This window comes from Hemicordylus capensis, chromosome 1 (genome assembly GCF_027244095.1).
Source record: "Hemicordylus capensis ecotype Gifberg chromosome 1, rHemCap1.1.pri, whole genome shotgun sequence".
In the NCBI taxonomy this organism is placed as follows: Eukaryota; Metazoa; Chordata; class Lepidosauria; order Squamata; family Cordylidae; genus Hemicordylus; species Hemicordylus capensis.
The window spans coordinates 212,285,302-212,312,873 of record NC_069657.1 but is presented as its reverse complement, the minus strand read 5'-3'; the positions used below and the strand labels follow the sequence as shown (position 1 = coordinate 212,312,873).

General features: G+C 48.5%; 1 long non-coding RNA gene across 1 annotated transcript; it reads right to left on the bottom strand.

Annotated features, from left to right (window-relative positions):
• Positions 1 to 23,797: 23,797 nt before the first annotated feature.
• Positions 23,798 to 26,245, bottom strand: LOC128342152 (uncharacterized). The gene is made up of 3 exons (XR_008314806.1): positions 26,119 to 26,245; positions 24,705 to 24,832; positions 23,798 to 24,068 (listed from the first exon to the last, which is right to left on the bottom strand). It is a non-coding gene; the product is annotated as an uncharacterized LOC128342152 (long non-coding RNA).
• Positions 26,246 to 27,572: the final 1,327 nt, after the last annotated feature.

The following is a 27,572-nucleotide window of genomic DNA, read 5'->3' as shown; positions in this document are numbered from 1 at the left end:
TAAAAGGAAATATTTTCTTCCCCCACCCTAAAATTTTGGTCTCTCTTTGCAATGGCAGCCCTTCCATGAGGTGAGGTAAGACAGTCACCTCAGGCAGCAAATTACTGGGACACTAGCCAGGGGGCAAAATGCCCCCCACTGCTTCAATCATAGCAGGCCTCTCCATTGGAAGCTGCTTTATACAGAGTCAGACCATTGGTCCATCCAGCTCAGTACCGTCTATACTGACTAGCAGCAGCTCTCCGAGGTTTCAGGCAGGAGTCTCTCCCCACCCTACCTGGAGATGCCAGGGAATTAACCTGGGACCTTCTGCATGCAAAGCAGATGCTCTTCCACTGGTTATGGCCTCATCCCCAATCAGACCCTTACAAGGAGCATCTATCCTCACACTCCTTGCACAGCCTGCAAGAAGCATGAGAGGAGAGGAGAGGAGAGGAGAGGAGGCGGCTGGCTATCATCCCTCCTCCCACCCTCCTCACCAATCATCCCTCCTCCTACCCTCCTCGCCAATCATCCCTCCTCCCACCCTCCGCGCTACTTGCAAGGGTTGGGTTTGAAAGGAGGCTGGACCCCACCAGGGGCTTCGGGTAAGTCAACGTTTGGCCCTCTCCTCAGGTAAAGCTTTGTCTTGGACCACCAGTGTCTCTTTGCTATAACTGCATATTGTAGTATGCACATAACTGGAATTATGCTGCTGATATAGCATGGAAAGAGTATCGATGGGCAGGTATGGACATATATGGATGGCCCAGAGAAAAATGGGCTGGGAGGCAGTGGGCTGTAAAGATGGCAGCTGGCTGTGTATGCTGAATGTTTTGTCGAACCACTGACTATTACAATATGTACTGCTTTTAAAGTGTCAAAATATTCATTTTTAAACAATCAGGTATGGCATCTCCCATAACCACTGCACTCTGGTGGAAAAACCTCACCTGGAAAAATTCTCCCTTCAGGCCAATTATTCAAGGTACCGATGACTTCTCAGGTATGGGCCTGGTGAGCTTATTTTCTTTCTGTGGATGAATTATTTTTATTCTTCTCTAATCATTCTAGCTGTTTGTTGCTTGTTTGCCTTGTTTTCATATTATATTGGGGAGGTGTTATTAAAGAAGTTAGTCATGTTTGTTACCAAACAAAACTTCCGACAGTTATATAACTATGCTTCCTCAGTTATTTAGAGTCATAGGATGATTGCTGCTTGTTTTCTGGAAATCACCTAGCCAAACATCCTCTGGAAGGGCAGTTCTGTATGAACAATAGGATACACAAAGAGAATGGCCCCCTTTACTGAAAGGAACATAGGGCTCCTTGTGATATAAGTAGGAAATGTGCATATCAGAGTCTCTTGCAAAACATGAATTATGTTGTTGCTGGAGCATGCAGAAGGTTGAGGTGAGTGGGTAGAAGATAGACTGGGATCTGGGCTGTGGGGAAAGGCCTACTGAGACTGTAATTTCTAACCTACTTTCCAGTAGGCTTATGAGATCACCTGGCAGTGTGTGTGTGTGTGCGTGTGTGTCCGTGTGTCTGTCCATATGTCCTCCCGTATCAACTTTGCAATGCCTGAACCAATATGAACCAAACTGGGTACAATTGTAGAGACACCTCAACAACGTAGTTTGTGATTATGTCATCCACTCCAATCCAAAATGGCGAACGTGTAAATTTTTCAGGCACAAGTAGGCTAACCGATTTGAACCAAATTTGCTACAGCTGTAGGGACACATAGGGATGCCCTAATGACGTGGTGTGTGGTGATGTCATCCACTCCAATTCAAAATGGTGGCCACACGAACACTTGAGGTGCAAGCAGGCTAATTTGTGGACTGCCTAACCCATTTGAACCAAATTGGGTACAATTGTTTTGTTTGTTTGTTTGTTTGTTTGTTACATTTATATCCCGCTCTTCCTCCAAGGAGCCCAGAGTGGTGTACTACATACTTAAGTTTCTCCTCACAACAACCCTGTGAAGTAGGTTAAGCTGGGAGATAAGTGACTGGCCCAGAGTCACCCAGCAAGTCTCATGGCTGAATGGGGATTTGAACTCGGGTCTCCCCAGTCCTAGTCCAGCACTCAGGGACATCTCAATGACATCATTTGTGATGATGTCATCCACACGAATTCAAGATGGCAGACATGTAAACTTTGGAGGCGCAAGTGGGCTAACTTGTGAACCACTTAAGCAATTTGAACTAAATTTGCTACAGCTGTAGGGACACAGAGGGATGCCCCAATGGTCTAGTAGTTTATGATGATGTCATCCACCCCAGTCCAAGATGGTGGATGTATGAACATTTGAGGTGCAAGAAATCTAACTTGTGGACCTCTATCTGAACCAAATTTAGTCCAGTTATAGAGACAGCGAAAGGAAAGTAGGCTGATTTGTTCTCACTAGAACAACTTGTTTTGAATCACATCTGTCTGCTGAATGTTTTGTCAAACTACTGGATTAACAAAAAATGAATTAAACACATATTGGTTTTAAAATAGCAAATAAAATGTTTATTTTTAAAAAATCTGGTAAGACTTTTTCCATAATTCCAGCACTTTGATGGGGAAAGCCTTATCTGGCAAACAAAATAAAATAAATTGCTATGGCCAATCACTTTAATCAAGCCATTTTTGTTTCAGGTTTATCATTTTCTCTGAAGGCTCAAGCTAGAAAAGTGCAAGAACATACCTGATAACTAAAGCCTTGATAAGTTAATATTTATTACTTGATACTTGAGAGAAGTCTTTGATAAGTAAAATATGTATTCTTGGCAGCCACCGAATGAATGGGGGAAATGTTTTCCTAAATACGATGCATGTGTCCGATTTGGGGAAACATATAGCTCACACTGCCCATATGTCTATAAATGCCCATTGCCCACTAAAGCCCTGTGTACTTTTGCCTGGCTCTGGTGTATTTTGAAACTGATGATCTTTGTTAAACTTACATGACCTGACTTGTCCTTAGCGTAACAACTGATGAAAAGATGGTGGATTCTGCAAAGGCACACACAGGAGCCAAAACAAAGCTTATCAGTGAGATCTAGCCAGTAAACTAGTGAGGCACCGACAGGAAGTCTCTCATCAAGTGTGCCTAGGGAGTTAGCCCTGTGTTTTGTTGCTGTAGACGTTTGATCAGCAGGAATCTCCTGTTAGCGCCAGGGCTTGCAGTCTTTCTTTAATCAACCAACCCCTTTTTCAGCGTTCAGGCCACCTATGGCTTCCTCTTTCTCATGCACTCCTTCAAACACCATTAGCACACCAGATAGACAGAGGTGGCCTTCCACTTCTCAGTGGCCATTGTCTGTTCTGCCCACTTGCTCTCACCCAGGTTTGTGATGCTGCAGTGGGGAAAGCACAAAGAAAACCCAGGCAGCTACAGACTTCCGGAGAGGAGAGCTGGTCTTGTGGTAGCAAGCATGACTTGTCCCCTTAGCTAAGCAGGGTCTGCCCTGGTTGCATATGAATGCATATGAAACTGCCCTGAGCCATTTTGGAAGGGCGGTATACAAATCAAATAAATAATAATAATAATAATGGGAGACTTGATGTGTGAGCACTGCAGGATATTCCCCTCAGGGGATGGAGTCGCTCTGGGAAGAGCAGAAGGTTCCAAGTTCCCTCCCTGGCAGCATCTCCAAGATAGGGCTGAGAGAGATCCCCACCTGAAACCTTGGAGAAGCTGCTGCCAGTCTGCATAGACAATACTGAGCTAGATAGACCAATGGTCTGACTCAGTATTAGGCAGCTTCCTATGTTCTTATGTTATTAACCATTGTGCCCTAATTTGACAAGCAGCACAGAGTAGTGGTTAGAGCACTGGACTTGAATCAGAGAGACCTGGGTTCAACTCCCTGTTCAGCCATGATAGTTTTAGAAAACAGGGGCATGTTGGCAGGTATGTCTTGCACTCGCCCAAGGAAGAGAGGAGGACTTAATTAAGGTTGACCTTGGACTACTCACAGCTTCTCAGACTAGCCTCTCTGACAGGGTTGTTGTGAAGATAAAATGGGATTGCCCTGGGAACATTCCCTGTGCTCCACAGAGGAAAGGTAGGAAACTAGCTAATTTGCCTGCCATCCTTACCAAAGGGGTCTTGAAAAGTCCTTTGTTAATGTTCCCTATTGGCTGACATTCTGACTAAATCTGCTTGAGGAAGTTCCACTGAAATTAAACCGACAAGCTACGCATAGTACCTAACTTGTCCATTAAATTTCAGTGGAAATTCCCCAAGTAGATTCAGTCAGGATGTCAGCAATTGCACGGAACACCTAATGCTAAGACCATTCTCAGATCTTGATAGGCTTTGGGCTTCTGACTAAAAATAAGAACTGGGGAAATTAGTAGGAGGCCGAGTGAAAAAAGGAAGTGAGGGTGGCTTGTGGGCTGTTTCCATTCAAGCACTAAAAAGTGAGGGTGAGTCAAAAGATGCTCTGCCTTCCATCACTTTCCCCACATCAGTAGCTATATGGGGCATGTAAGAAGTGGCTTAGCGATGTGATGAGGTGCTAACAGCTCTGCCCAGGAAAAGACACATACCAAATAAGCAGGGGCTAAGGGCAACTGGATGAGGTGCATTTCAATCAGGATTGTAATGGGGGAAATGATTAAACGCCCCCTCCCTCCGTGCTGCCGCCCTGATGCCATTGCCTCTCACTTCAACCACTCTTCCCTAAGAGAGTACAGACCACATAAAGAGCCTTTGATCTCACAGAGGAGGCAAAAGTAGGGGTGTGTGTGTGTGTGTGTGTGTGTGTGTGTGTGTTGTGCAAATACGATTGCCCGCTGTGAAAAACAGCCTCTGATTTGGCCATTTTTATTTTTATTTTTTTTGCATAGGGGCATGAAAGCAGACCAGTGCATTTGCCCATGATGCAGGGGTGGCTACTGGCCAAGGGGCAATAGATGGAACTGCCGTGGCACAGCAAGAGGGCAGGGGAAGTGCCAGATGGCCTGGCAGTGGTTCCCCTCCCTCTCTCCTCCCTCCCTCCTCTCCTCCCAAATAGCCATTCAGAGTGAGGGCAATGCAGCACAGGAAGCTTTGTTTGCCCTCAGTGACATTATCACATAGCAAGTCTCAACTGGCTACATGGCCTCATCCTATCATCACAGTGACTACATGATCCTGATTGAGTGGGATCACTCCAGGAAGCAGCAGAGCTCACACAATGCGCCAAAGAAGCAGCCCAGGGGAACAATGGCTATAAAGAGTGCCAAAGAAGATTAAAACACAAGGACTCACAGCCTGACTAGCATTGCCCTCCCGGAAGTACTTTCAACTCACAAAAGGGGGAGGGGGGAGTGCAAATATATGGGCAAGGAGTGTGGGCATACTAAACATGTGTGATCCTAAACATGCATGTCAACACACTACAATATCATCCAAACAGTAGCTATACCCAAATGAAGAGTTGGCATGGGAGGTGTTTCCTGGCATGCACAGAGGAGAAAAGTAGTTTTTAGCAATTCTGCAGCTGCCTGTGCCTCCTCAAAATACATGCCTGAGGGACCCTTCAACCTTCATGGTCATATTTTTGAGGCAAATCAGGGGGCAGCACTGGGAAAGGGGGATCCATGAAAATAACTTCTAGTGCGGGTAGAAACCATACCTGCCAACAAGTCCCTATTTCCCCATTCAGGTGAAAGGGGAAATAGGGACATATTGGCAGGTATGGGAAAGTACTGCTAAGAGCATCATGTTAGCCAGGATGTGAGCCAATGTTCCCCTCCACCCAGCTGCAAGGACCATTTTTGGCTCTCTCAAAAGGGCAACTTTAATCCTGTTTGAAGGTTAGTACAGCTACTTTTCTGTTTAATTCAAGGAGGCTTAATAAGACAAAGTCTGAAGAACCATGAGCATCTGTAGCGGGTGGTGGGGGGAGCATTTGCACCCCCATTATCTTCCAGTGACACAGCAAAAGGTACATTCGGTTCTCTAATGTCCATTCCCTTAACATAGTACTATTATGTACTTCCCCTCACTAGGCATGAGGCTAGCCCCACCCCCCAGTGATATTGGCCTAGCTTGTACTACAAAATTGGCTGAGAAGGCAGCTACTAGGCTTGATTACATAGTTACTCCATAGCTCAGGGTTGCTCAACTTTGGCCCGCCTGCACATGTTTGCCTACAACTCCCATAATCCCTAGCTATTGGCCACTGTGGCTAGGGATTATGGGAGTTGTAGTCCAAAATAAGCTAGGGGCCTAAGTTGAGCAGGCCTGCTACAGCTCTATAATTCAGAGCAATGATAATTTTAAAAGGAGAAGCCAGCAAAAAGTATAATGCAACAGGTATTTAATGAAATCTCTAAGCAACTAAATAAATTGGATGCATGTGACCCACACAGCTCAGCAGTGGAAGGACTGAAGCTTACATATTATGTCATATTATACCATTTAAAATACTCAGTGTTGCACCCAGTTACTGACACTCTGTGCAAGACCATATTGAGAACCAATATTGTTGAAGACCATTGATTCCAGATTTGCTTTTTGTTGGAGGGGGGATTTCTAAGTAAATCAGCATAACTCCTATTAGCTGTTTTTACATGTCTGTCCAGCTACTCTGACTCTGATACACATCAGGCCTGTTCACCAAGTCATCAGCATTGGCGGGAGAAGATGTTGTACCCTGATTGTATGAGCTCACTGAAATTCCTCCAACCCAAGCTGCTGAAAGCAGGGTAGCCCTGCTTCTATACCCTGCTCTTAACTAAGATAGGAGGAGAGGAGAGCTCTAGGGATGTGTCGGAGCGCGATTCAGAAAGCCAAATCACATGCACCTCCCTTTAAAATTGAGGGCTTACACAGCCCCTTTAAAGCAGAGGAGAGCAGGTCTGTGCCGGTTCCTCCTCCGCCTGTGGCCATTGCTGCCATCCCAGTGCTCCCCCCAGCTATACCCGCACACTAGTGGGGCATCTCCCAGCTGTCCTTGTGTGGCGCCGGCACAAACATGGCCTCTCCATATGGCCTCTGTGTTTTGGCACATCCCTAGAGAACTCTCCTATCTTGCTTTCCTGATCACACAGAAGCCATGTTCCGGCATTATGTTTTACAAATTTACAGATGTCTGTACACAGGTACGTGGTTTTTGGGTGAATGACTGTACCTGCGTTCATTTTAAATGTGAACCTTGATTGTTGTATTGGACATATTTGTTACTTCTATTTTTGCTGGCCAATGGCTGTAATAGAATTGATGATGATGTGAACCTGCATGTCGGCCCCTCCAATACATGGTACAGATAGGAAGTGTACAGCTGTACTTGCATTCAACATAACTTGTGAATAACTCTACCTGTGTACAGATCTTACCTGTGTACACTGTACACTCGTATGAGTGTTCAATGTAATGCATGAATAGGACTGTTCGGACCATTTTGAGTGGGCAACCTCACAGCAAGGAATTATTTTTATCACATTCTGAAGGCCTTACTGGTAGGTTAGGGACGAAAACTAATCCTTTGGTGCAAAATCAAAATGAGTTTCTTGGTATGATGGTCTTGCATAGTGCAGCCTGCAGCCTGCTGCGAAACATTAATTTGATCAAGATATCCAGTGCTGGTTTGCAGGCAAACTACAGTTTGTGCAAACCACAATTTGTCCACTTTGAATATAACAGCAAACTATGGTTTGCTGCAACAGAGGAAACTGCCTGAGGGAATCAGAGTGCACAGATGGGAGGGGGTACAAGCTCCAAGTTTAGACATGAAACTACAGCTGTGACTTTACTAAGGCATTAACAACTATGACTCTGCTAAAGCACCTTCAACTCTCTGAGAAAAACCTGTATCTAGCTTTACAGCAGTGGTTTTCAAATTGTGTTTCAGGGAACCCTGGAGTTCCTTGGAAGATGATCAAGAGTCAGCAACGATGGATGTGCTTCCCTGAAAGAGAGCTTGCTGTCTACCCCCACTCATCTCTCCTGGAATGCACAGCTACAGGAGAACATTGGGTGTGTTCTAGGGTGTACTCTCTGTTTATATTATGCATTGGTGGGAAGCCAGTGAGATGACCAGCACTTTGTATGAGCTGTCTGTACATCCTAGTACACACGTCAGTGACCTCTTGTTTATGATGAGAATAGCAAAACAAGTCTTTCCCTCAACCACATGTTTTGTTTAATCACAGGAAAATGTAGCAATGTAATTAAAACTGTGCCACCGTGGCTTCAACACCATGCATGCTTTGAGCCAAACTACATGTCATTTAAAATGTCCTTAGCCTTGACAGGCTTAATTTTTCTTTAGTAACTAGCAACCATGGAATGATAGGGGGAGCAGAAGGGTTTCAACTCTACCCTCACCCCACTGCAGTCCTGATCCTTTGTGGCCTCCAATCCAGCTGTCTACATCAGCAATGGCTTCCCATTGGCTCCATTTTAAACTCCTTGGGACTTACTTCTGAGAGCAAAAAGAACCATGCTGTTTGGTGCTCTTGTCAAATGGCTCACACTTTGTCCATGGGGAATGGAGACACTTTCCTATCTGAACATGGCAAATTGACTGACTTGTGTTGGCACATTTATGAGTATGAGATAAAGAATTAAAACCAATGTTAGGAAGTGCAGACAGCAGCAAGATAATCCAGCAGAGATTACACACTCAGACATAACAAATCAACCGTGTCTTATTGTTATAATTTATGAGAATGCACCACAGTGAGCCTTGGGTGTGCAATCTTCACTCACCCCACTCCTGGTTTGTTAGCTGTGGTTTGTACAAACTACTGTTTCCTGTATTCAGGCGGAACAGGAAATGGTGGGTTGTTACAAACTGCCAATGGAAAATTTACATGTCCTCCCCATGCATTAAAAAGAGGGGGGAATACAGAAGCCCAAGACTTGTCACAGTGCATTTTCATGGCAAACCATAGTTTGTTGATACATCTGAATGTGACCAAAGAATTATTCAAGACTAAGCTATTGTCCTCCTTCTGACAGACAGATAAGGAGGCTCTTCTCACGATCCGTGAGACGAGCCTGGGGAGGGTTTGCGAAGAGAGTGGGCTAAGCCCTCTTTACCCGCAGATGAGCAGCAGTCTGCTTTGGGCGTCTGCAGCGGCCGCTCACACAACTGCCAGCTCCATCACGGAGCCGGCAGGGGCTGGGGACTTCAGGGGCTGCACGGCCCCCGGAAACTTCAGCATGCCCAGCATGCCTTGCTTTTCAGCCTCCTGGTCAGGGGTCTCCTTGTGAGTAGCCACAGCATGGAGCCGTGCCACAGCTACTCACAATTTTAAAAAATTGGTTTCCGAAGCGCTTGCTCCGCAAACCCAGTTTAAGGGTAGGGGTAGTTTGGTGGGTTAACTGCCTGCGAGCCCATTGGTTCTCACAGTCAGGCGAAATTGGGCTAGGCTCCCCTAGCCTGATTTTGCCTGATCGTGGGAATAGCCTCAAGAACTGTTTGATAACATTATTTCACACACTCACACACACACACACACACACACACACACACACACACACACACCCCTCGTTCACACAATTGTTTGAATCTCAGTTTAATGTGGGTTTGCAACATTTGCATGATAGTGTGACCCATGCCAAGGCAGGAATCTCAGGCTATAAATCACCCTGGCATGGGTTCACAAGATCATTTCAGTGTTGGTAACCCACATTAAACCTAGATTCAAATGATTGTATGAACCAGGCCACTGTTTCCTATTCCCACCTGTTAAGAAGGACTAACGGTTTTGATCTTCCACAGTGATTCAATGTAATAGACCAACTCTACTCTGTGCCTTCACTGATTATCAAATGAAGGGGAGGTTGTTTTGGAACATGCTATCAGAATCAATAATACAAATTTGGTATTTCAATTTATGCACTTCATTTTAGCAGCAATTAAAAATTGTGCATAATTTGTTTGGATAAAGGCTAAGGATGGGGGAAAGAAGAAAGGAAAAAAGATGGAGATGTAAGCAGATTTGGGAGCTCTGTGTTCTCCCAATTTTCTCTTGTTTTGGAGAATATTGCAAAGAATGTTGGACCTTGACCTGATTCACCAAGGCACTTATCTTCTTAAACAAGAACACATACCCAGGAATCTCTTAATACAGATTAGTTGTGCGTTCACTGTTAAAAGATGCTGAGTATACATTGTAAAATTAACACACTGATGGACCACCAATGGTGAGGTTTTAGTAAAAACAAACAAAAGAAACAAACAAAAACAGTATAGTAGTAGAACATCAGCAGGATAGGAGTAGCAGCAATGGCAGACCACGCAAGATGAAAATCAGTCCACACCACATAACCATCCAGAAATCAATGCCTGCTATCAAAACCATATAATATCCAGTTACTTTCTACTTCAGTATTGGATCATGAAATTCAGATAGAGTGACATATTGTTAAGATCTAGCAACTGTTCTGAGATGGTCCTAGTTTGATGACTGATCTAGGGCCTAGTTGTTGACATTAATCCAAATGTCCAAGAGGGCTGCCTTTGACCCAAACATACATTAAAGAGAAATTCTGACAAGTACAGGCCCTCAGATGAGGCCGAAGCAAGATATTGCCCCAACATTGCTTACCTAGGAACAGTGTGCATTTTCTGTGCTTTATACCACCACCCAATATTTTTTCTGAAAAGTCCTAGAACATGAAGGCTGTCGTTCTCCTAGATACAGAGGCTGTTCTGATACGCAACCTAACCCAAGATGGATTTGGCTGTGTGTGAGAACAGCCAGGATTGGGCCTGATCCCAGTGGGGCAGCACAGCCTAGCCCGGCTTTAAGCCCTGATGTTAACCGACTTAACCTGGGCTTGCTGCTTGTGTGCGGGTTGGGCTGCATCCAGCCCGGCCATACACAGAGACGAGCGCCTAGAGCAAGATGGTGTGCAGTGAACTGTGGGATTACCGGAGGCTGGGACATGTCATCCCGGCCTCTGGAGCTCTGTGCTGCAGCACACCGTGTGGATTGTCTGGGAGCACAGTCTGCACCCCCAGAAGCAACCAGAACTCATCTGGGGGAAAGGTGAGTACAACCAGCCTTCTCTCTCTCTCTCTCTCTCTCTCTCTCACACACACGCCTGCCCGTGTGAACAACCTCACACTTTCTCAGAAGCAAACCTCATTGAATATAGTGGGGTTCACTCCTGAGTAAACAGACAGAAAGGCTAACGATGCAATCCAAAACATTTTTGACTGGGAATAATTCTTGCTGAACACAGTGGCTGACCTCCTGATTAAGCCAGCATCCCAGAGCACTGGGAAGATATGTCCATGATGCAGAAGGCATCCAGAATACTACAGTACAGAGCATGTTTTTCATATATCTCTGCTTCCCCTGCACCACCCGAAAATATGTCCCTGAAGGCTGCATGATACCCCCCACTCCCACACACACACACACACACCCCAACCCTGCACGCTTGGTGCTGCAGAGCTAAAAAGGCTCTCTACGGTGCGGACGTGTCCTCCCACGGCAATGACACTGGCTGAGTCAGGATGTCATCCAATGAGAGTGACTCTAAATGAACATGCAGAGGATTGTCCATGCACATGAGCATGACATCCTGAGCATGCATAGGATTGTCCAACATAAGAAATTGTAATACCATATTAAAAAGATCTCTCTGAGTTTCTGATTAGGGATGGCATACACTGAAGAAGGGATAAGCAGTGCCATCTACAGCATGCAATTATACTGCACTTAGCTTGCATTTTTTAAGTCTGTTTGGAATTTGGAAACTGTTTATGGGCATTAGGGATGTGCGGTTCGGTCCGGATTCGGACCGGTTCGTCCCGAACCGGTCCGGATCCGGCGGCTCGATCCCGGACCGAATCGGGCCCTTCCGGGACCGAGCCGGACCGAATTCGAGCCGGTTCGGTACCGAACCGGCTCGGGTTTCCCGAACCGGTCCGGGAATGAAATTGAGTCTCTGGAGTGTCTCTTTAAAGTTCCAAGTGTGTCCTCCATTTTGTGTCTCCTTCCCGAAACTTTTGCTCCTCCTTGCATCCATTTTGTGATGCTATTTCCAGGCATTGTATTGGCTGCGCTATTGATCCTTGATTGGCCAGAATGAGTCCTTTGGTCTGGTAGGCTGCTTGGCTGTTGCACTGTTGAGAGCTGGCACCCTGTTGGCCGTGGGGGGAGTGCAAAGGTGGGGGCTCCCAAAGGAGGGAATTTCAAACCTATATAAACCCAAGCCTCTTCTCTGGAAACTTCTCTTGGCTGCAGTTGTGGGATCATCTCTGAGACCTGCTTGCCCTTTGCTGGCTGCTCTGGTGTCTCTGTGAGTCCTGACTGTGTCCTGTGTCTCTCTGTGTGTGCTCTGTCTAATCCTTTGTCCACCTGCCCTTTGTGACTCTCTGTGTGTCTCCTCTCTCTGTCTGTCTCTTGTCTGTATACTGTGTGTTACTTCACTTTACTTTCTTCTTAATTTCCCCCAATTTTCCCTGTTCCTTGTCTGTCTGCTTTTCTCCCCCCCTCCCCCACTTTCCCTTCTCATCCTTTGGGCCTACCCTCCCCCTCCCCCACTCCCACCCACTGCATCCTCATTGCTTTAAAACTTCTTCCATTAATTATTGCTCTTTGTCCTGCCTTGTTTTTGTCCAACTTTTTGATTTTCACATTGCATTGCATTGGTTTCATTTATATATTGCTTGCTGGTTTTGCTTAAATTGTACCATTTTGTTTGTTTCTGCTGACTGCTGCTGCCCTGCGAGTTGGTTCCCTGAATCCCTCCCCCCCCACCCCCAGAGGATTCTGTTGTTGTTTCTTGTTGTCCCATATAATCAGTTTTGGTTCCCTGCTCCCAACTTGCCCCTCCAAGTCCAACCACACCCCACCCCAACCCCACCCCATCCAGCCTTCTCCCAAGTTTGCTGCTGCCAAACAGAGTCCAGTTTTCTTTGCTTGGTTCCACTTATTCATTTGCTATTATTAATTTGCAGCAATTGTGGTTTCATTGTCTCTGTTCACTTAGTGGCCCCCCTCAGAGTCTGTGTTTGGTTCCCCCTCCCCACACCCCCACCCCCAAGTTTTTTCTGCTGGTTATAGTCTTTCTTTTCATATTTTTTTTTAAACTTCTGGCTTGTGTTCTCTTGATATATATTGCTTTATATATTTTGCTACCCTCCTCCTCCTCCTCCCCCCCTGCCTGCCCCCCCACCCTCCCTCCTCCCAGACCCTAGCCCAGGCCCAGCTCCTCCCCCAACCATCCCATCCAGCCTAATCGCTGCTGCTGCCCGAGTTGTTCCAGTTTCTCCTTTGCTGTTTGTTGTTGCCCCCTCCCCTTCCCCCCAACACCCCTCTGCCACACACTAGCCCCCAACCACACACACCCTCTCTGCTCCCCCCACCCCACCTCTTTTTCTCCTTGCCCCTGACTCTCTCCACTTACCCCAGGCCCCCTGCCACACACTAGCCCCCAACCACACACACCCTCTCTGCTCCCCCCACCTCTTTGGACCGCTGCTACTGCTGTGTCCTCCCCCCACACCTGAATCCCCCCTCCCTGCTGCGCTGCGCTTCTCCTCTCTCCTCTTTCTCTCTCTCCTCTCTATTTCTCCTCTCTCTCTCTTTCTTTTCTCTCTCTCTCCTCTCTTTCTCTTTGTCCCTGCCCCCCCTCTTTTCTCTCTCTCTTAGTCTTTTCTCTCTCTGCTCCCCTTCACTTTCCACCTCCTCTCCCACAGCTGCAGCCGCACACAGTAGCCTACCCACCTGGCGGCTGCCATCGTTTTTTTTCTTTTCTTTTTATAGTTTTTGGTTGATTTTGTCTCTGCTTGGGGGTGAGTTGAGCGACACAAATAGTGTTGTCTCCTCACTTCTGCCCCTCCATCGTTGTTGAACTACCCCGGTCGCCTGTGTGCCTCGTGCGGCCGCCCTGCTGTGTCTCAGCCCAGGGTGGCTGGCTGGCGGCGGCGAATCCGTGACCAGCAGTGAGCGGCAGGAGAAGGACCGGAAGAAGAGGGGTTAGTGCGTGTGCGATTGTGCACCTTTTGTTGCCCCTTTCTCTCCCTAGCTGGCGGTTTTAAATAGGGACACCCCATTCTGAAATGCATTTGGGTGTGGGGAGGAGGGAGGGAACCTTGGAGAGGAGATGTACTGTTGTAAAACTTGTGTCTTCATGCCCATGCCCAATAAAGAAATTGCTGCTGTGTGTTGTGTTGCATTGCATGCGTCTTGCAGGTGGTTTTTGAACAGGTGCCTTCCAGAGTGCTTCCTTGCCTCTGGGGCAGTCTGAGTGGGGTCCAGGGTTCTGATGCGATGCTGCCACTACATGCTGGGCCCATGCCATGCCAGAGTGCTTCCTTGCCTCTGGGGCAGTCTGAGTGGGGTCCTGGCTGGGCTCTGATGCTGCCACTACATGCTGGGCCCATGCCATGCCAGAGTGCTTCCTTGCCTCTGGGGCAGTCTGAGTGGGGTCCTGGCTGGGCTCTGATGCTGCCACTACATGCTGGGCCATTACACACGTATGATGATGATCATGATGTTCAATCCATGAGGCTGCCATCAAGTGTTTGCTGCTGCTTGCTTGCCATGGCATTGGGCAGGCATAGTCACAGAGTGGGTGGGTTCAACCTCTGTGTTGGTGTGACTGGGTTCTGGTTTTGGTTGTGTGCAATTTAGAGTCACTAAATAGGCTGCATTGAGTTTGATGCTCCCCCCACAGGAGCATTACTTGAGAACCACCCCCCAGAACCCACACTTTGTGTTCAAGTTCACTAAATAAGGGTTTCCTCCTTTGATCTGCAGGTTCCCAAGCGTTGACTGCATCCCTCCCCCACCCCTGGTAGGTGCTGTGCCCTCCCCCCATCCACTCTCCCCCCCAAAAAAAGTTAAAAACTTGCCACCCACACCACAACTACTCCACCCAACTGCCCGTGCCACCCTCCCACACTGGGGTTCCACCCTTTAACCCCCTATTTTTCTAAAAAAAACCCTCCCAGACCCATCTCCCCAATTGGCTTGGTGGTTGACTCCCAAAAGGACACCCTCCCCCTCACTTCGATTGGCTTCCCCCCCCATATCAAAAAGTCTTCCTTTCCCCCCAATTGGCTTCCTTTTTTGAAAACAAACTCCCCCCCCCGCCGCCTCCAAATCAGCTACCTTTTTTTTGGCCCCTAAGCCCCTCCAAATTATTTTTTTGACCCTGTCTGGCCTTCCTCCTAAAGTCTCCCTCCTTCTGACCTAGCAGCATGTCTGAGCGCCGTGTGGCGGGCAGGGCTCGCTCAAGGCTGGCAGGCAGAGGTGGGAGAGGCCAGGTGCGGGGTGCGCCTGCGGCACGGGGAGGGAGAGGACGCGGGGAGCCTGAGGACACCCCAGTTCTCCCCATTGGAGAATTCTTTGCTCCGGCCCCATCTTTGGTGCGCAGGATTCAGTTCCCCACGCCTGCTGCCGCCAATCGCGGCAGAGGCAGAGGCACTGTTAGGGCTGTGGCGGGTCCCTCCTCGCCGGCGGCACCAGGTGCTGCTGAGCTACCGCCAGTTGTTGAGGTGGAGGAGACTGTGGAGTTGGAAGAGCAGGTAGAGGGCGGTGAGGACCGTGCGGCTGGCAGCGATGCAGCCAGGTTCTCCCTCCCTCTGGGGCCTCTTCCCCCTATCCTTTCACCGCTCAGTGGGGCCCCCCCTCGTGAAGCCCGACACTCTGGTGGGGAGCGGTCTGGCGAGGTGGTGGAGGAGAGGCCTGCCTCCGATGCCAGTTCAGCCGGGCCCTTCCTCCGCTGTGGAGGGCGGAAGGGGCGGGTTGGGTGGCAGCAGTGGGCAGGCAGCGGCGGCCGCCCCCCCCTAGGACTGCAGCCACCCTGCGAGAAACGGCCTAGGACGGCGCCCAGGGCGCAGGAGGCCAAGGGCAGTGGTGCATGGGTGCATTTTGAGGTCCCTCAAGATGGCCCATTCCACGCCCGCTGTGTCCACTGCAGGATGCTTGTCAGCCGTGGAAGGGACCCTGCGCACCTGGGTACGACGCCTATGTGGAGACACCTAGAGCGTCACCACCCAGGTCTCAGGGGACAGGCTGGCAGCGCTAGTGCGCCTTGTGCATCTGCCACTAGGGCGGGCAGCGGCAGTGTGCCAGCCAGCAGGCAGGCTACACTGCCCGTCCAGCGGTGGACGCAGTCCTCGGGCAGCCAGCGTATTGTTCGCGTGGACCATCATCACCTCACCCGCCTCATAGGGGAGATGATTTCCACCGATGACCAGCCGTTTCAGGTGGTCGAGAACAACGGCTTCCGCCGGATTCTCCAATACCTGGTTCCTGAATATGTCATCCCCTCAAGGACCACGTTCAGCCGGAACGTGGTCCCCTCCCTGTACCGCCGGTGCAGGGAGCTCGTGTCGGCCGAGCTGCGTGCAGCTCCGGCCGGGACAAGTGTGCATTTCACGACTGACCTCTGGACCAGTGTCAGTGGGATGCACGCTTCTTTCCTGGCCCTCACTGCCCACTGGTGGGGACCGGAGAGTGAGGGGACCTCCGCGGGCGATGCTTCCGGGTCCGGCGCGGCTCCCGCTGCACTACGGCACAGGTGGGCCGTCCTGCATGTGGAGACGATGGACACGAGGCACACCGCGGAGGAGGTGGCGGCCGTACTCGACCGCCAGATAGAGGAGTGGATTGGCGGGTGTCCACACCTCTCCCGCGGCTTCATTGTCACCGACAATGGAGCCAACGTTACCGCCGCTGTCGAGACAGTCATGGACTGTGTGAACATACGGTGTATGGCACACACGCTCCATCTGACCGTCAGGGACGCCCTTGGCCTTAAGGAGCTGAAGGCGTCCCAGGAGAAGGGGGCCCGCCCCATCCCAGCTGCTGTTGCTGCCACGGCCACGCTTGTGGATAAGTCCCGCAAGCTGGCCGCCCACTTCCACCGCAGCGAGAAGTCCAGGAGACTGCTTCGCCAGAAGCAGGATGACCTTGGCCTTCCTCGCCATCTCATCCCTACGGATGTGGAGACGCGGTGGAACTCCACCTTCCTCCTGTTCCAGCGCCTGTTGGAGCAGGAGAGAGCCCTTGTCGCCCTGGCGAGGGACGAGTCCTTGGATGTCTGCGACTTCTCGAACGCAGAGTGGAAGCAGATGTCCGAGGCGGTGTCGGCACTCGAGCCCTTCCAGCTTGCCACGAAGGGCTTGTGTGGCGACACCACTCCCTTGAGCCAGGCGCTGCCCACAGCTGTTGGTCTCGAGAAGCTGATGGGTGGACTCCATATCTCTCTGACCACGCCAGAGGGTCGTGCTCTGGCTGGGAGGCTGAGGTCTGGGGTTGACAAGCGGCTCGTTGATGTGCTGGGAGACAGGGAGGAGTATGTCCTCGCTTGTCTCTGTCACCCAGCCCTCAAGGGCAATGCCGTGAGTGCCGACGACTTGCCCAGGTGGAAGGGCATCCTGGTCAAGAAGGTTAGGGAGGAGGAGGCCGCTAGGGCCCGCAGAGACCAGGGTGTTGGTAGTGGTGCGGGGGCAGCCCTCGCGGCCCAACCCGCACCTAGCAGCAGCATGGGCGGCCAGCCGGCGTCAGCTTCCCCTTCCCCTCCCTCTTCCCAGTCCAGCAGCGCGGCATCCCAGGCGGCGCCATCGCAGCAGCCATTTGCTACCGACTCGAGATCCGCCCAGTGGTTTCAGCGGTTCTGCTATGGCGCCATGCCTGGTATGGGGGAGGCTCGACCTGCCAGGCCCCCCTCCAGTGCTGAGCAATGCGTTGCGCAGTACTTGGAGGAGCCTGTGGAGGGAGACGGCGTGGACTGCGCACAGTTCTGGGCGAGCCGCCGCCAAGTCTGGCCGGACCTGGCGGTGGTGGCTGTGCGCCTCCTCTCCTGCCCCCCAACCAGTGTCCAGAGCGAGCGGGTGTTTTCACGTGCCGGGGACGTGGTGACACCCTCTCGCTCCCGCTTGGACCCTGGTCTGGTGGAGCAGCTGGTCTTCCTTAAGGTGAACCTCCCCCTGTTGGGCTACCCCAAGCTGCAGTTTGAGCCGGGCGAGTGATTACCGTGGGTTGCCCCATGGTTGGTCACCTGCCTGGCTCGACCTCTGTGCTTATCCCTACCCTCCCTCCTTCCACCTCTAGCTGAGCTGACGTGACAGATGCTGAGCTGTGCCAGCCAGTCGCAGCGTGTAGTGTGCCCACACAGAGATGCAGTTGTAGTAGTAGTTGTAGTGCTGCGACTGGCCAGATGTTTACAATGCCCACGCCCACCTAAAAAGAAACCCAATGCTGACCAGCACAGGCCCTTTATCTATCCACCTGTCAGCATTTGGGGACCTGGCGTGGGCACGGCACACCCCCCCAAAGTAGCACAGCCCACGGAGTACTAGACTTAGCGGCAGCGGCGGGTATACGTTCTAAAATGCAGTGTAGATATGTAAATACTGTATGTAAATAAACATGTAAATAATTTTTTCTTTAAAAACCCCATGTCAAAATCAAGCCTCAAAATTATGCAAAAGAAAGAAAAAAAGGTGACAGAGGGAGAACAAAATGATGAATGCCAAATGAATTGATTTGATTGAAAATGTTACCAGAAATCATGTGTGGGGGGCTTGGTTTACATGGAGAAAATGATTGGGTGATTTTTTCAAATGAAACGAATGAATTATTATCATCTTATGTTCATCTTGATTGTGGTCACTGTTGATGTTGGCTGATGGCAAAAAACCCAAAACCATCAGAATAGCAATGAACTGGCTGCCAACACAACATATTGATTGATAACTGTGCAGGGGGGGAATTGGGTCTGTGTGTGTGTGTGTGGTGCAGGCGCAGTCTGTCTCTTCCTGTTGTGTGTCTGTCTGTCGGTGTGAATGGATGCCTAGCACTGTCTCTGTGTGTGGATGCTTTCTGTGTGTAGTGTGGTGTGTGTGTCTGTCTACATGTTTTTTTCCCTCCCCCCCATGCCTCCCTCCATCCTTCCCCTCTCATCCTCTCCCCTTCCTCTTCACCACCTTCCATCCTCCCTCCCTTCCAGCCCACCACCGCCTCACCTGCCCCCAACCCCGGTCTGGCAGATGATGAGAGTCTGGTCTCTCCCACCGAAGCACACACGTGAGCACGTGTGTGCACAAATATGTGGCTGACCAACTCTGAGCCGGACCCTCCCCCCTTCAATCCCCTCTACATCCCTCTCCCCCTCCCCTTTTCCTCCCCCCTGCCTCCCTGCCTCCCTGCCTCCCTCCCTGCCTCCCTCCCCCCTCCTAGCTAGCAGCGCACACATACACACACAAAACACCTGTGGTGGCAAACACCACCAGCACACATGCACTCACACTGGTGCCACCACCTCTGCCTTGGGCCTCTGTGTCCTTGAGCAGATATGTGGTGGTGGACCAGAGAAGCATTTCTTTCCAGCAAGGCAAAAGGCATGCACTCACTGCACACACACACACACACACACACACACACACACACACACACACAAAGAGGTGAAAAGACAAGAAGAGGCAACTTCTAGAACCAGCAGCAGCAGGTGAGTGTCGTGTAATTGTGTTGCTTCCCAAGGCCACTGCCCATGCTCAATGCTCAGTCTGCTGAAACTAAAGAACTAGCTACAATCACCCTTCCTCACACGCAGCTCAGCTCAGCTCAGCTGCACAGCACACTGACTAACTAGACACTACAGCTGGTGGTAGAAAAAACAGAAGTCTAGATTCTAGAAGATGTCCTGGTGGATTTTAAACTTTCAAATCTGTGCTAGGATTGCCTCGCCCGCCTCCTCCTCCTCCTCCTCCTCCTGCCTGTAATTGTGCCCTCTCCCCTTGCAGTTGCGCCGTCGTGATGGGTTGGTGATGTGCGTGCGCCGTCTACTTGTTAGCTCTCTCCTCCTCATGTTGGCTGGGCTTGCCAGGCACTGGCTGGCAGCAGCTGTTGGCTGTGTGCTAGGCTCAGGCTGTGGCACGCGTGACTGGACTGGGAATGTTATTGTAGCGGCAACACTGGTTGTGGTGGTAGCAGTAGTAGCTGTTGTTGTTGCTGGGCTGGTGGCTGCTGGCCTGTGCTGACTCTGCGCACTTGGTCTGGTCTGGTAATTTGGATGCAGATGTAGGGTGTGTGTGCATCATCCATGGGGAGCAGCAGAGCAGAGCAGAGCAGGTTGGCTGGCTTCTGTCTGTCGGGCCTAGTCAGTGGCAGGCACTGAGTGAGGCGGTGGTTTCTTTGGGGGTCACATCACCCATCATGCAGAGCGGCAGGTCTGCTGCTCTGCTGCTCTGCCTCCTGCTTCTTCTCTGTGTGTGCTGCTCTTGTGCTTAGTGTGCTGCTCCGCTGCTGCTGCTGTGCTGGCAGGCAGCACAGCAGTGGCCTTTTTGTTAGATCAGAGAGTGGGTGTTGTCTCTCTGAGTGTCCTCCTCTTACTTGCTTGGATAGGAGTGGCGGTAGTAGGTAGGCATTAAGATGGACTGACTAGGTGTTACGTGTTAGGGCGCCCAGAGAGAGGGGCCAAAAAGATGGGGTGGCAATTGTTGGGTTGCTCCTAGTATTATTGGTGAATTTTTGAAGAAAAATTTTTTTCCATTGGCTAGAATGGGGGTTTGGGGCTGCCCCAGACCCGCCTCTGTGGGGTGGCAGCACCGCCAAAGTGGGTCCGGGGCCATGGCAGAAATGCCCTCAGTCCCTCCCAGCAATCCCCGTAGAGATAGGAGTGATGGTTCTGTTGTTTTTCTGAGGTGAGTGAGTGTGGATTCTGTGATAGCAAATGAGAGTGGATTCATGGTGTCTCATTGGAAATCTCATAAGCTATCATAGAATCTACACTCAGAACACCTCATAAAAACAACAGAACCATCACTCCTATCTCTACGGGGATTGCAGGGAGGGACTGAGGGCATTTTTGCCATGGCCCCGGACCCACTTTGGGGGTGCTGCCACCCCACAGAGGCGGGTCTGGGGCAGCCCCAAACCCCCATTCTAGCCAATGGGAAAAAAATTTTCTTCAAAAATTCACCAATAATACTAGGAGCAACCAATTGCCTTGGGATTTTTGGGGTGGAGGACACCCATGGGTGGCTACCACCCACCCCAGCTTTTTTGCCCCTAAGGGCTCCACATTGTGAGTTATGGGCAAGAATTAATTTTTTAAAAAAAATTTGTAAAAAATCAGAGGAAGGTCCAATCGACTTGAAATTTGGGTGGCAGGTAGAACACAATGTCCCCTTCAAAACCAGCCACTTTTTGTGATCCGAACCAGTTCGGTTCGGATCCGAACCGGTTCGGAACCGGACCGGGGGGGTGGTCCGGCAAAACCAAAACCGAACCTCCCCGGTCCGGTCCGGACCCGATTCGGACCCGAACCGAACCGGGAGAACCGGTTTTATGCACATCCCTAATGGGCATACCTATGGTCCAAAACTAGTTTGTTATCCCTTGCCTCAAGGAACCCTGGGAACTGTAGTTTTCCCAAGGGGGCTAGGGATATCTGATTGAGAATTCTCAGAACCATAGATCTTGTTAATGAAATATTTCCTTTCTTCCGTTTCCTTATTTATGCATCTTCTCAGTTCCTTTTCTTGAACAGGTTTCCTTGCCTCCAGGATTTTGTATATACCTTAGATGTGGCTAAATGTCTAGTTATGCTTACCTTTCCCTTGAACAGCTGCAGAACAACATGGAATAGAGCAGGTGGAGTGTTTCCCAGCATGGAGAAATTGTGATGAAACTGAAGCCTGGAAATGGAAGGACCAACAAAAGGAAATGCTTTTTCTCGCTACGCGTAATTAATCTATGGAATTCTCTGCCAAAGGATGTGGTCGTGACCACTAGCTTGGATGGCTTTAAAAGGGTCTTAGACAAATTCATAGAGGACAGGCCTATCAATGGCTACTAGTCTGGTGGCTATAGGCCTCCTCTAGCCTCAGAGGCAAGATGCCTCTACATACCAGTTGCAGGGGAGCAACAGCAGGAAAGAGGACATGCCCTCATCTCTTGCCTGTGGGCTTCTCAGAGGCATCTGATGGGCCATGGTGTGAAACAGGATGTTGGACTAGATGGGTCTGGGCCTGTGATGGGATCATTTCACCAGCTAAATTCCTGCCTTCTTGCAGCTTTTTAAAAGGTATGTGAGTCCTGCCAAGAAAAAAAGTTAGTTACCTTATCTGTAGATACATTTTAATGCTTTCTATGTTGAATATTTCACACTGGTTTTTTCCGGGCAATTACCTCTTTGTATCTCAATTTCACTGTGCCTATCATAGCAGCTTATTCTGCAGACAACAAGGTGACTATGGACCGGACCCAGGTTTAATGGGTGAGCGGGAAGAGCGGGCTAAGCCCGCTCTCCCCGCTCACGAGCGGGCAGGGAGCCCTGGGCAGCCGGATCGGCCGCCCACACAATGGCTGGCCCCGAGACGGAGACGGCGGGGGGTGGGGGGAGCTGGGGCCGCATGGCCCCCGCAAGCCCCAGTATGCCCTACGCGCGCACGCAGGGCATCCTGGGGAGACCCCCGAGTCGGGAGGCTGCTTTTAAGCCTCCCAGCCGGGGGTCTAGTCATGAGTAGGCGCAGTGCGAAGGTGCGCCGCGGCTACTCACGATAGCAAAAAGCCGGTTTGCAGGAGCGCTCGCTCCGCAAACCTGCTTTTTACGAGGGGTTCTCGAGCGGGTTTGCCGCTCCAGAACCACTGGGCTCAGCTGCAAGCCCGGTGGTTCTGACAGTCAAAAAAAATCGTGCTAGCCTCTGCTAGTCCAATTTTTGTTGATCGTGAGAAGCGCCCCTATATGTATTTATTATTATTTATTTATGTATTTATTAGATTTTTACACCACCTCACCCAAATGGCTCTAGTGGTTCACAAATAATAAAAAAATAGATTAAAACAAACAACTCATTAAAACAAAATTAAAACCAGTTTAAAATCATTTCAGTGCTCACTAAAGGCCAGGCTAAAAAGATATGTTTTTAGGGCTCCTATAAAGACTGCTAAAACTCTTAAGCCTCTAATATCCATAGGGAGCACGTTCCAGAGCCCAGAGCAGCTACAGAGCCAGTAAAGCTACAGAGAAGCTTTACCAATCAAGCGGCTGTTAAAGACCCAGGAAGAGGCCAAACCAGGCCAGAACTTTTTCTGATAGTCAGTTGAGAATCTTATTTGTCTGTTGTTTCTCTGTGTAAACTGCCCTGAGCCATTTTTGGAAGGGCGGTATAGAACTCAAATGAATAAAATAAAATAAAATAAAATAAAATAAAAATCAGGGTCTCCAACTTTGTCCTGATTTTTCCATTTGACACTCCTTTGGGTTTTTTTTTTTTTAATCAGCACTGAAGTTTTCTTTTTCTCTTCCCTCTTGCCAAATTGACTTTCTCCTTTATATTCATCTCCTTGTATCTTCTGCAAGCCTATGTGCATGGGGAAAAGAACTGCCTTCAGGGAAAAGAAAGGCTATCCTTTTTATTTTGTGCCTATGCAAAACAACTGTTTTAGAACAGTTTGTCTTCCTTTGTCATTTCTCTCTGCTTTTTATCTGAGCTGTGCTGCTGTCCTTTCTTAATCTGAATTGTACACTCCATCCAAAATAGTGGGGCAGTGTTTTTTTCCTATGCCTCTCCAACCTATTACAAAAAGGAATAGGTCTGTGAATCACATCTATTTTGTCCTCATCTATTTGTTGTACCACCCCCTCAAATATTTGCCTTCATATATAACTTTAATGGGAAAATTTTCATATCTGGATTTTCTTTTCTGTTAGATTATAGAATGGAGTGGGGAGGGCTTCTATTCACAACTTCAGTTGAAAAGAAATTTCTTGTATCTCTGAGGCTCATATTTTGTTGTTCATCTCCTAAAAGGATTTAGAGGCTGCCTTTAGTGAAAATAAAGAGCACAAGTAGCTCAAGGTTAAGTGCTTGTTTATTTTTCTTAATTGAAAAAGTGTCTTCCATTTGGCATAAGAACAGATTAACCAAGATACTGACAGGATATATTATTCTGGCTGTATGCTCTTCCTGTTACATGCAAATATAATGGCTCAGTACAGTATTGCCAGATGCTAGGTTCCCCAATGACAATAGCCCTCAAACTACAGTGGTTCCTAATAGTCCTGACGCAACAGGATTGTGCATTTGTTTTTTCTGATCTGGTCCAACTGGTTTTTGTGCAGACTTCTGTTGCAAGAGCCAAAACCAGCTCCCGGCAGCATGCATCGGACCTTCCTGCAATAGGTAAAGTAAAAGGTAATGTGTGCTGTCAAGTCGGTGTTGACTTCTGGAGCCCACAGAGCCCTGTGGTTGTCTTTGGTAGAATACAGGAGGCGTTTACCATTGCCTCCTCCTGCGCAGCATGAGATGATGCCTTTCAGCATCTTCCTGTATCACTGCTGCCTGATAAAAGTGTTTCCCATAGTCTGGAAAACATACCAGCAGGGATTCGAACCGGCAACCTCTGGCTTGCTAGTCAAGTCATTTCCCTGCTGTGCCATTAGGTGCCTACTCCTGCAGCAGAGGTCTGCACAATTTAGTAGAACAGTCAAAGACTATTATTAGCCCTCTCCATAAAAGTAAGAGAGAGATCTCACTTCAGAATAGGCATCAGGGAAGTTGGAAAGAGCAAGAGAGTGCAGTGCTGCTGCTTCTCTCCAAAAATGAGCACAAAATGTGGGGCAAATGAGGGAGCCTGGTAAGTTCTTGTGTGTACCAGAATGCTTGGGGGCAGAATTTACCTTTTGTATCAAAGTGGATGCCCAGCATACCCTCCTCTGTCACACAGATCACTCTAGGGAGAACCAGGATCTCTCTTTGCTCTGGGCACCTGGGCAAAGTGGATTTCATGCAAGGGGCTGTGTGGATTACCTTTGTGTTGCCTCTGATCCAGAACGGCTCAGATGTCCAGATCCCTTTCCTGTCTCTGGGCCCAGCAAATCCCCAGCCTCTCCAGCCAGGGAAATTTTTCATGGCCACACACTGACCACAAGACAAACCTGTCAATAAAATTAGTTCCCACTCAAGTGCTTGCTGAATCTTCAAGGCCATATTTGGCTTTTCTGACTCATGTCGGTGCCCCTTCTGGTTTGGTTTTGTCTTGTAGCATTTTTTTTTAAACCATTTTTTTTAAAAAAAAATTATTTTCAACAAATACAGGATGTACACCACTTTGGGCATCTGCTGAAAATTGGTCTACACATGTTTAATACATAATAATAAACATTGCCTTATCTTAAAACGAAAGATTTGTCAGAGGACTGGACCTTTCAAAGTCAAGGATGAAAATACATGTACTAGTGCTTTCCATGCAACCTTTGGAAGTATATTTAATATCAGCACAAAGTTTCAGCAAGTCTACATATTAAACATATATATTTTGCACAAATGAATTAATGGATCAAGGGCTCTAAAGCTTAAGAGTTCAAAAACGCAGTCTGTTTGTCATGGACAGTGGGAAGCTGAACTTTTTGCTGCAGTGCTCAACTTTAACACTGTTATCTTCCACACAACAATGGGTTTAGGAAGCTAGTGAGAGAAAGATGGCCATAGGGATCATATAGTGTTGAGAAACTGATTCCATTACCAGATGCCAGTGCTTACTTTTGAAACCAGTGGTGCCAGGGCCCCTGGTTGGAAAGAAGCCATATTCTTTGTCCCCAGAACCCCATTTCCCAGTTTCAGCCATCTTACAGCTTGTTGCGATTACTTAGTGGTGAAGGGAAGGCATTCTGCATATGCTCAAATATGGTCATTCATTATTTATTTATTATTATCTCTTGTTTACACAGTCAGACAGGTGTTATTGACTGGTTTGTTTTTATCCAGACATCGAGTCCTTCCCAAGGACCTGGGATGGCTGAATTTTATTGTCAGTGTTGTTGCTGTTGTTATAGATCGTAGCAGAATATAGGCTGTTCCCAGTAAAGTTGCTTTTTGTAATTGGCTGATGGTGATTTCTGTGGCCCCTATGGTGTTGAGGTGCTCTTCAAGGTCTTTTGGGACTGCACCCAGGGCGCCAATTACCACTGGGATTATTTTGGTATTATTATTATTATTTCTCATGTTCAAGAATTAGCTTTAGCAAAGCTGAAAGTCCACTTAAGATCTCAGTTGCAATAAGCAAACCACATTTGAAATGAAAGCACAACTGGGCTCTGCTAGAAGTGGGAACTGCTGCGGTGAAAACGTCAGAGCAAAATGTCCGGTTTTGTTATTCTGCATCTCACAGAAGGCAAAACCACAAAGGATTCAAAGAACTACGCAACTGCTTGTGTGTACCTACTCTGTGTAGGAGCTTTAGGTTTCTGTCTGTCAAACAGCACCGTCTCCCTCATACCATCTGGTAAGCTTCTTTAGAAATGGAGGGAATTTCCAAAAGCCGTTTGTAATATGGCATGATGATCTACTGCTAAAAAAAAGAAATCAAAGACACCATTGGGCATGTCCAAACTCTCTTTTGCTGGTTATTATCTGTATCTTAATGTCTGTTTTCCCCAGGTGCTTTTGCAGGTATTTGTTTGTGCTTAGCACCCAGAAGTCAACTGTCAACATTACTGATCACTGTACTAACTCCTGCACATTCAAATGTACTATCAGCATTGGCATAGGGTGAACAAAATCAGCTTATGGGGGCGAAAACCACAGGGCTCTGTGGGTGCCAGGAGTCACACTTTACCTTTAGAATAACATCTCTCTCTGTCAAAGATCACTTTCTATTTGCTTCCTTGTTTAGACAGAAAGCTAAGAAAGTGCTGAAGTGTCACACAGCCTAAAACTTCTGGCACCAAATTGAAAAGCCACCATTTGGGTGGTAGGATGGTCGAAGAGAACGGCAAGTGGGGGGAAGTTGCTTTACTTACTCCATCTCTCTATGATGCATAACTGGAAACAGGAAGTTCTATAACAGGAGCAATGACAACCCCACCGTAAAACTCCTACTTTCCAAGGAAGCATCACTGACACTGTAGCAACCCAAGATGTCTCCTCATTGGAATTTGTGCAACATCCAGTAGAGTGCATAAAGTTCTCTGTTGCCTCATCTTTGATTAATGCAGTGAGGACTACAGGTTGAGTATCCCTTATCCAGACTGCTTGGGACCAGAAGTGTTCCGGATTACAGATTTTGGAATATTTGCATAATGAGATATCTTGGCCATGGGATCCAGAGCGCCCAAAGAGATGCCAACAGATCAGGCGCCAAACTGCAGGGAGTGGAGGAGGGGGGCTTTCCCCTTTCCCTCTAGCGCCAAAACAAGAACATCAAAAACATTAAAAAGCTTCACAATAAAAACAGAGCTGCAACTAGAGAGAATTACAGACAAAACCCCGCTCACTAACAGCCTTCTGAAATAAGTAAGTTTTGACTGCATGTTTAAAAGCAGCAAAATTGGGAATCTGTGAGTGAGTATGCTGAGGTGTTTTGTTTTTTGTTTTTGTTATGGCGTTGTGTCCGGATTTTGGAGCATTCCGGCTTTCAGATGTCCGGACAAGGGATACTTAACCTACATTTATAATGCCCGTGGAGTAGACCATAAACACAAAGCAGACATTGGCTGAAGCTGCTCACACAAACCTATTAGTCTTATCTTTAATATCTTTTTCTCCCCTGGATTATAGAAGTTTATAAATTATATTTCCTCCCCAATCCCACACCCCAGCTCTGATTCATCTTGTATTATAATGCAATCAAAATCAAGTCTTTGGCAAATCCTCTTCTTTAGAACTCCTGTTCAGGAC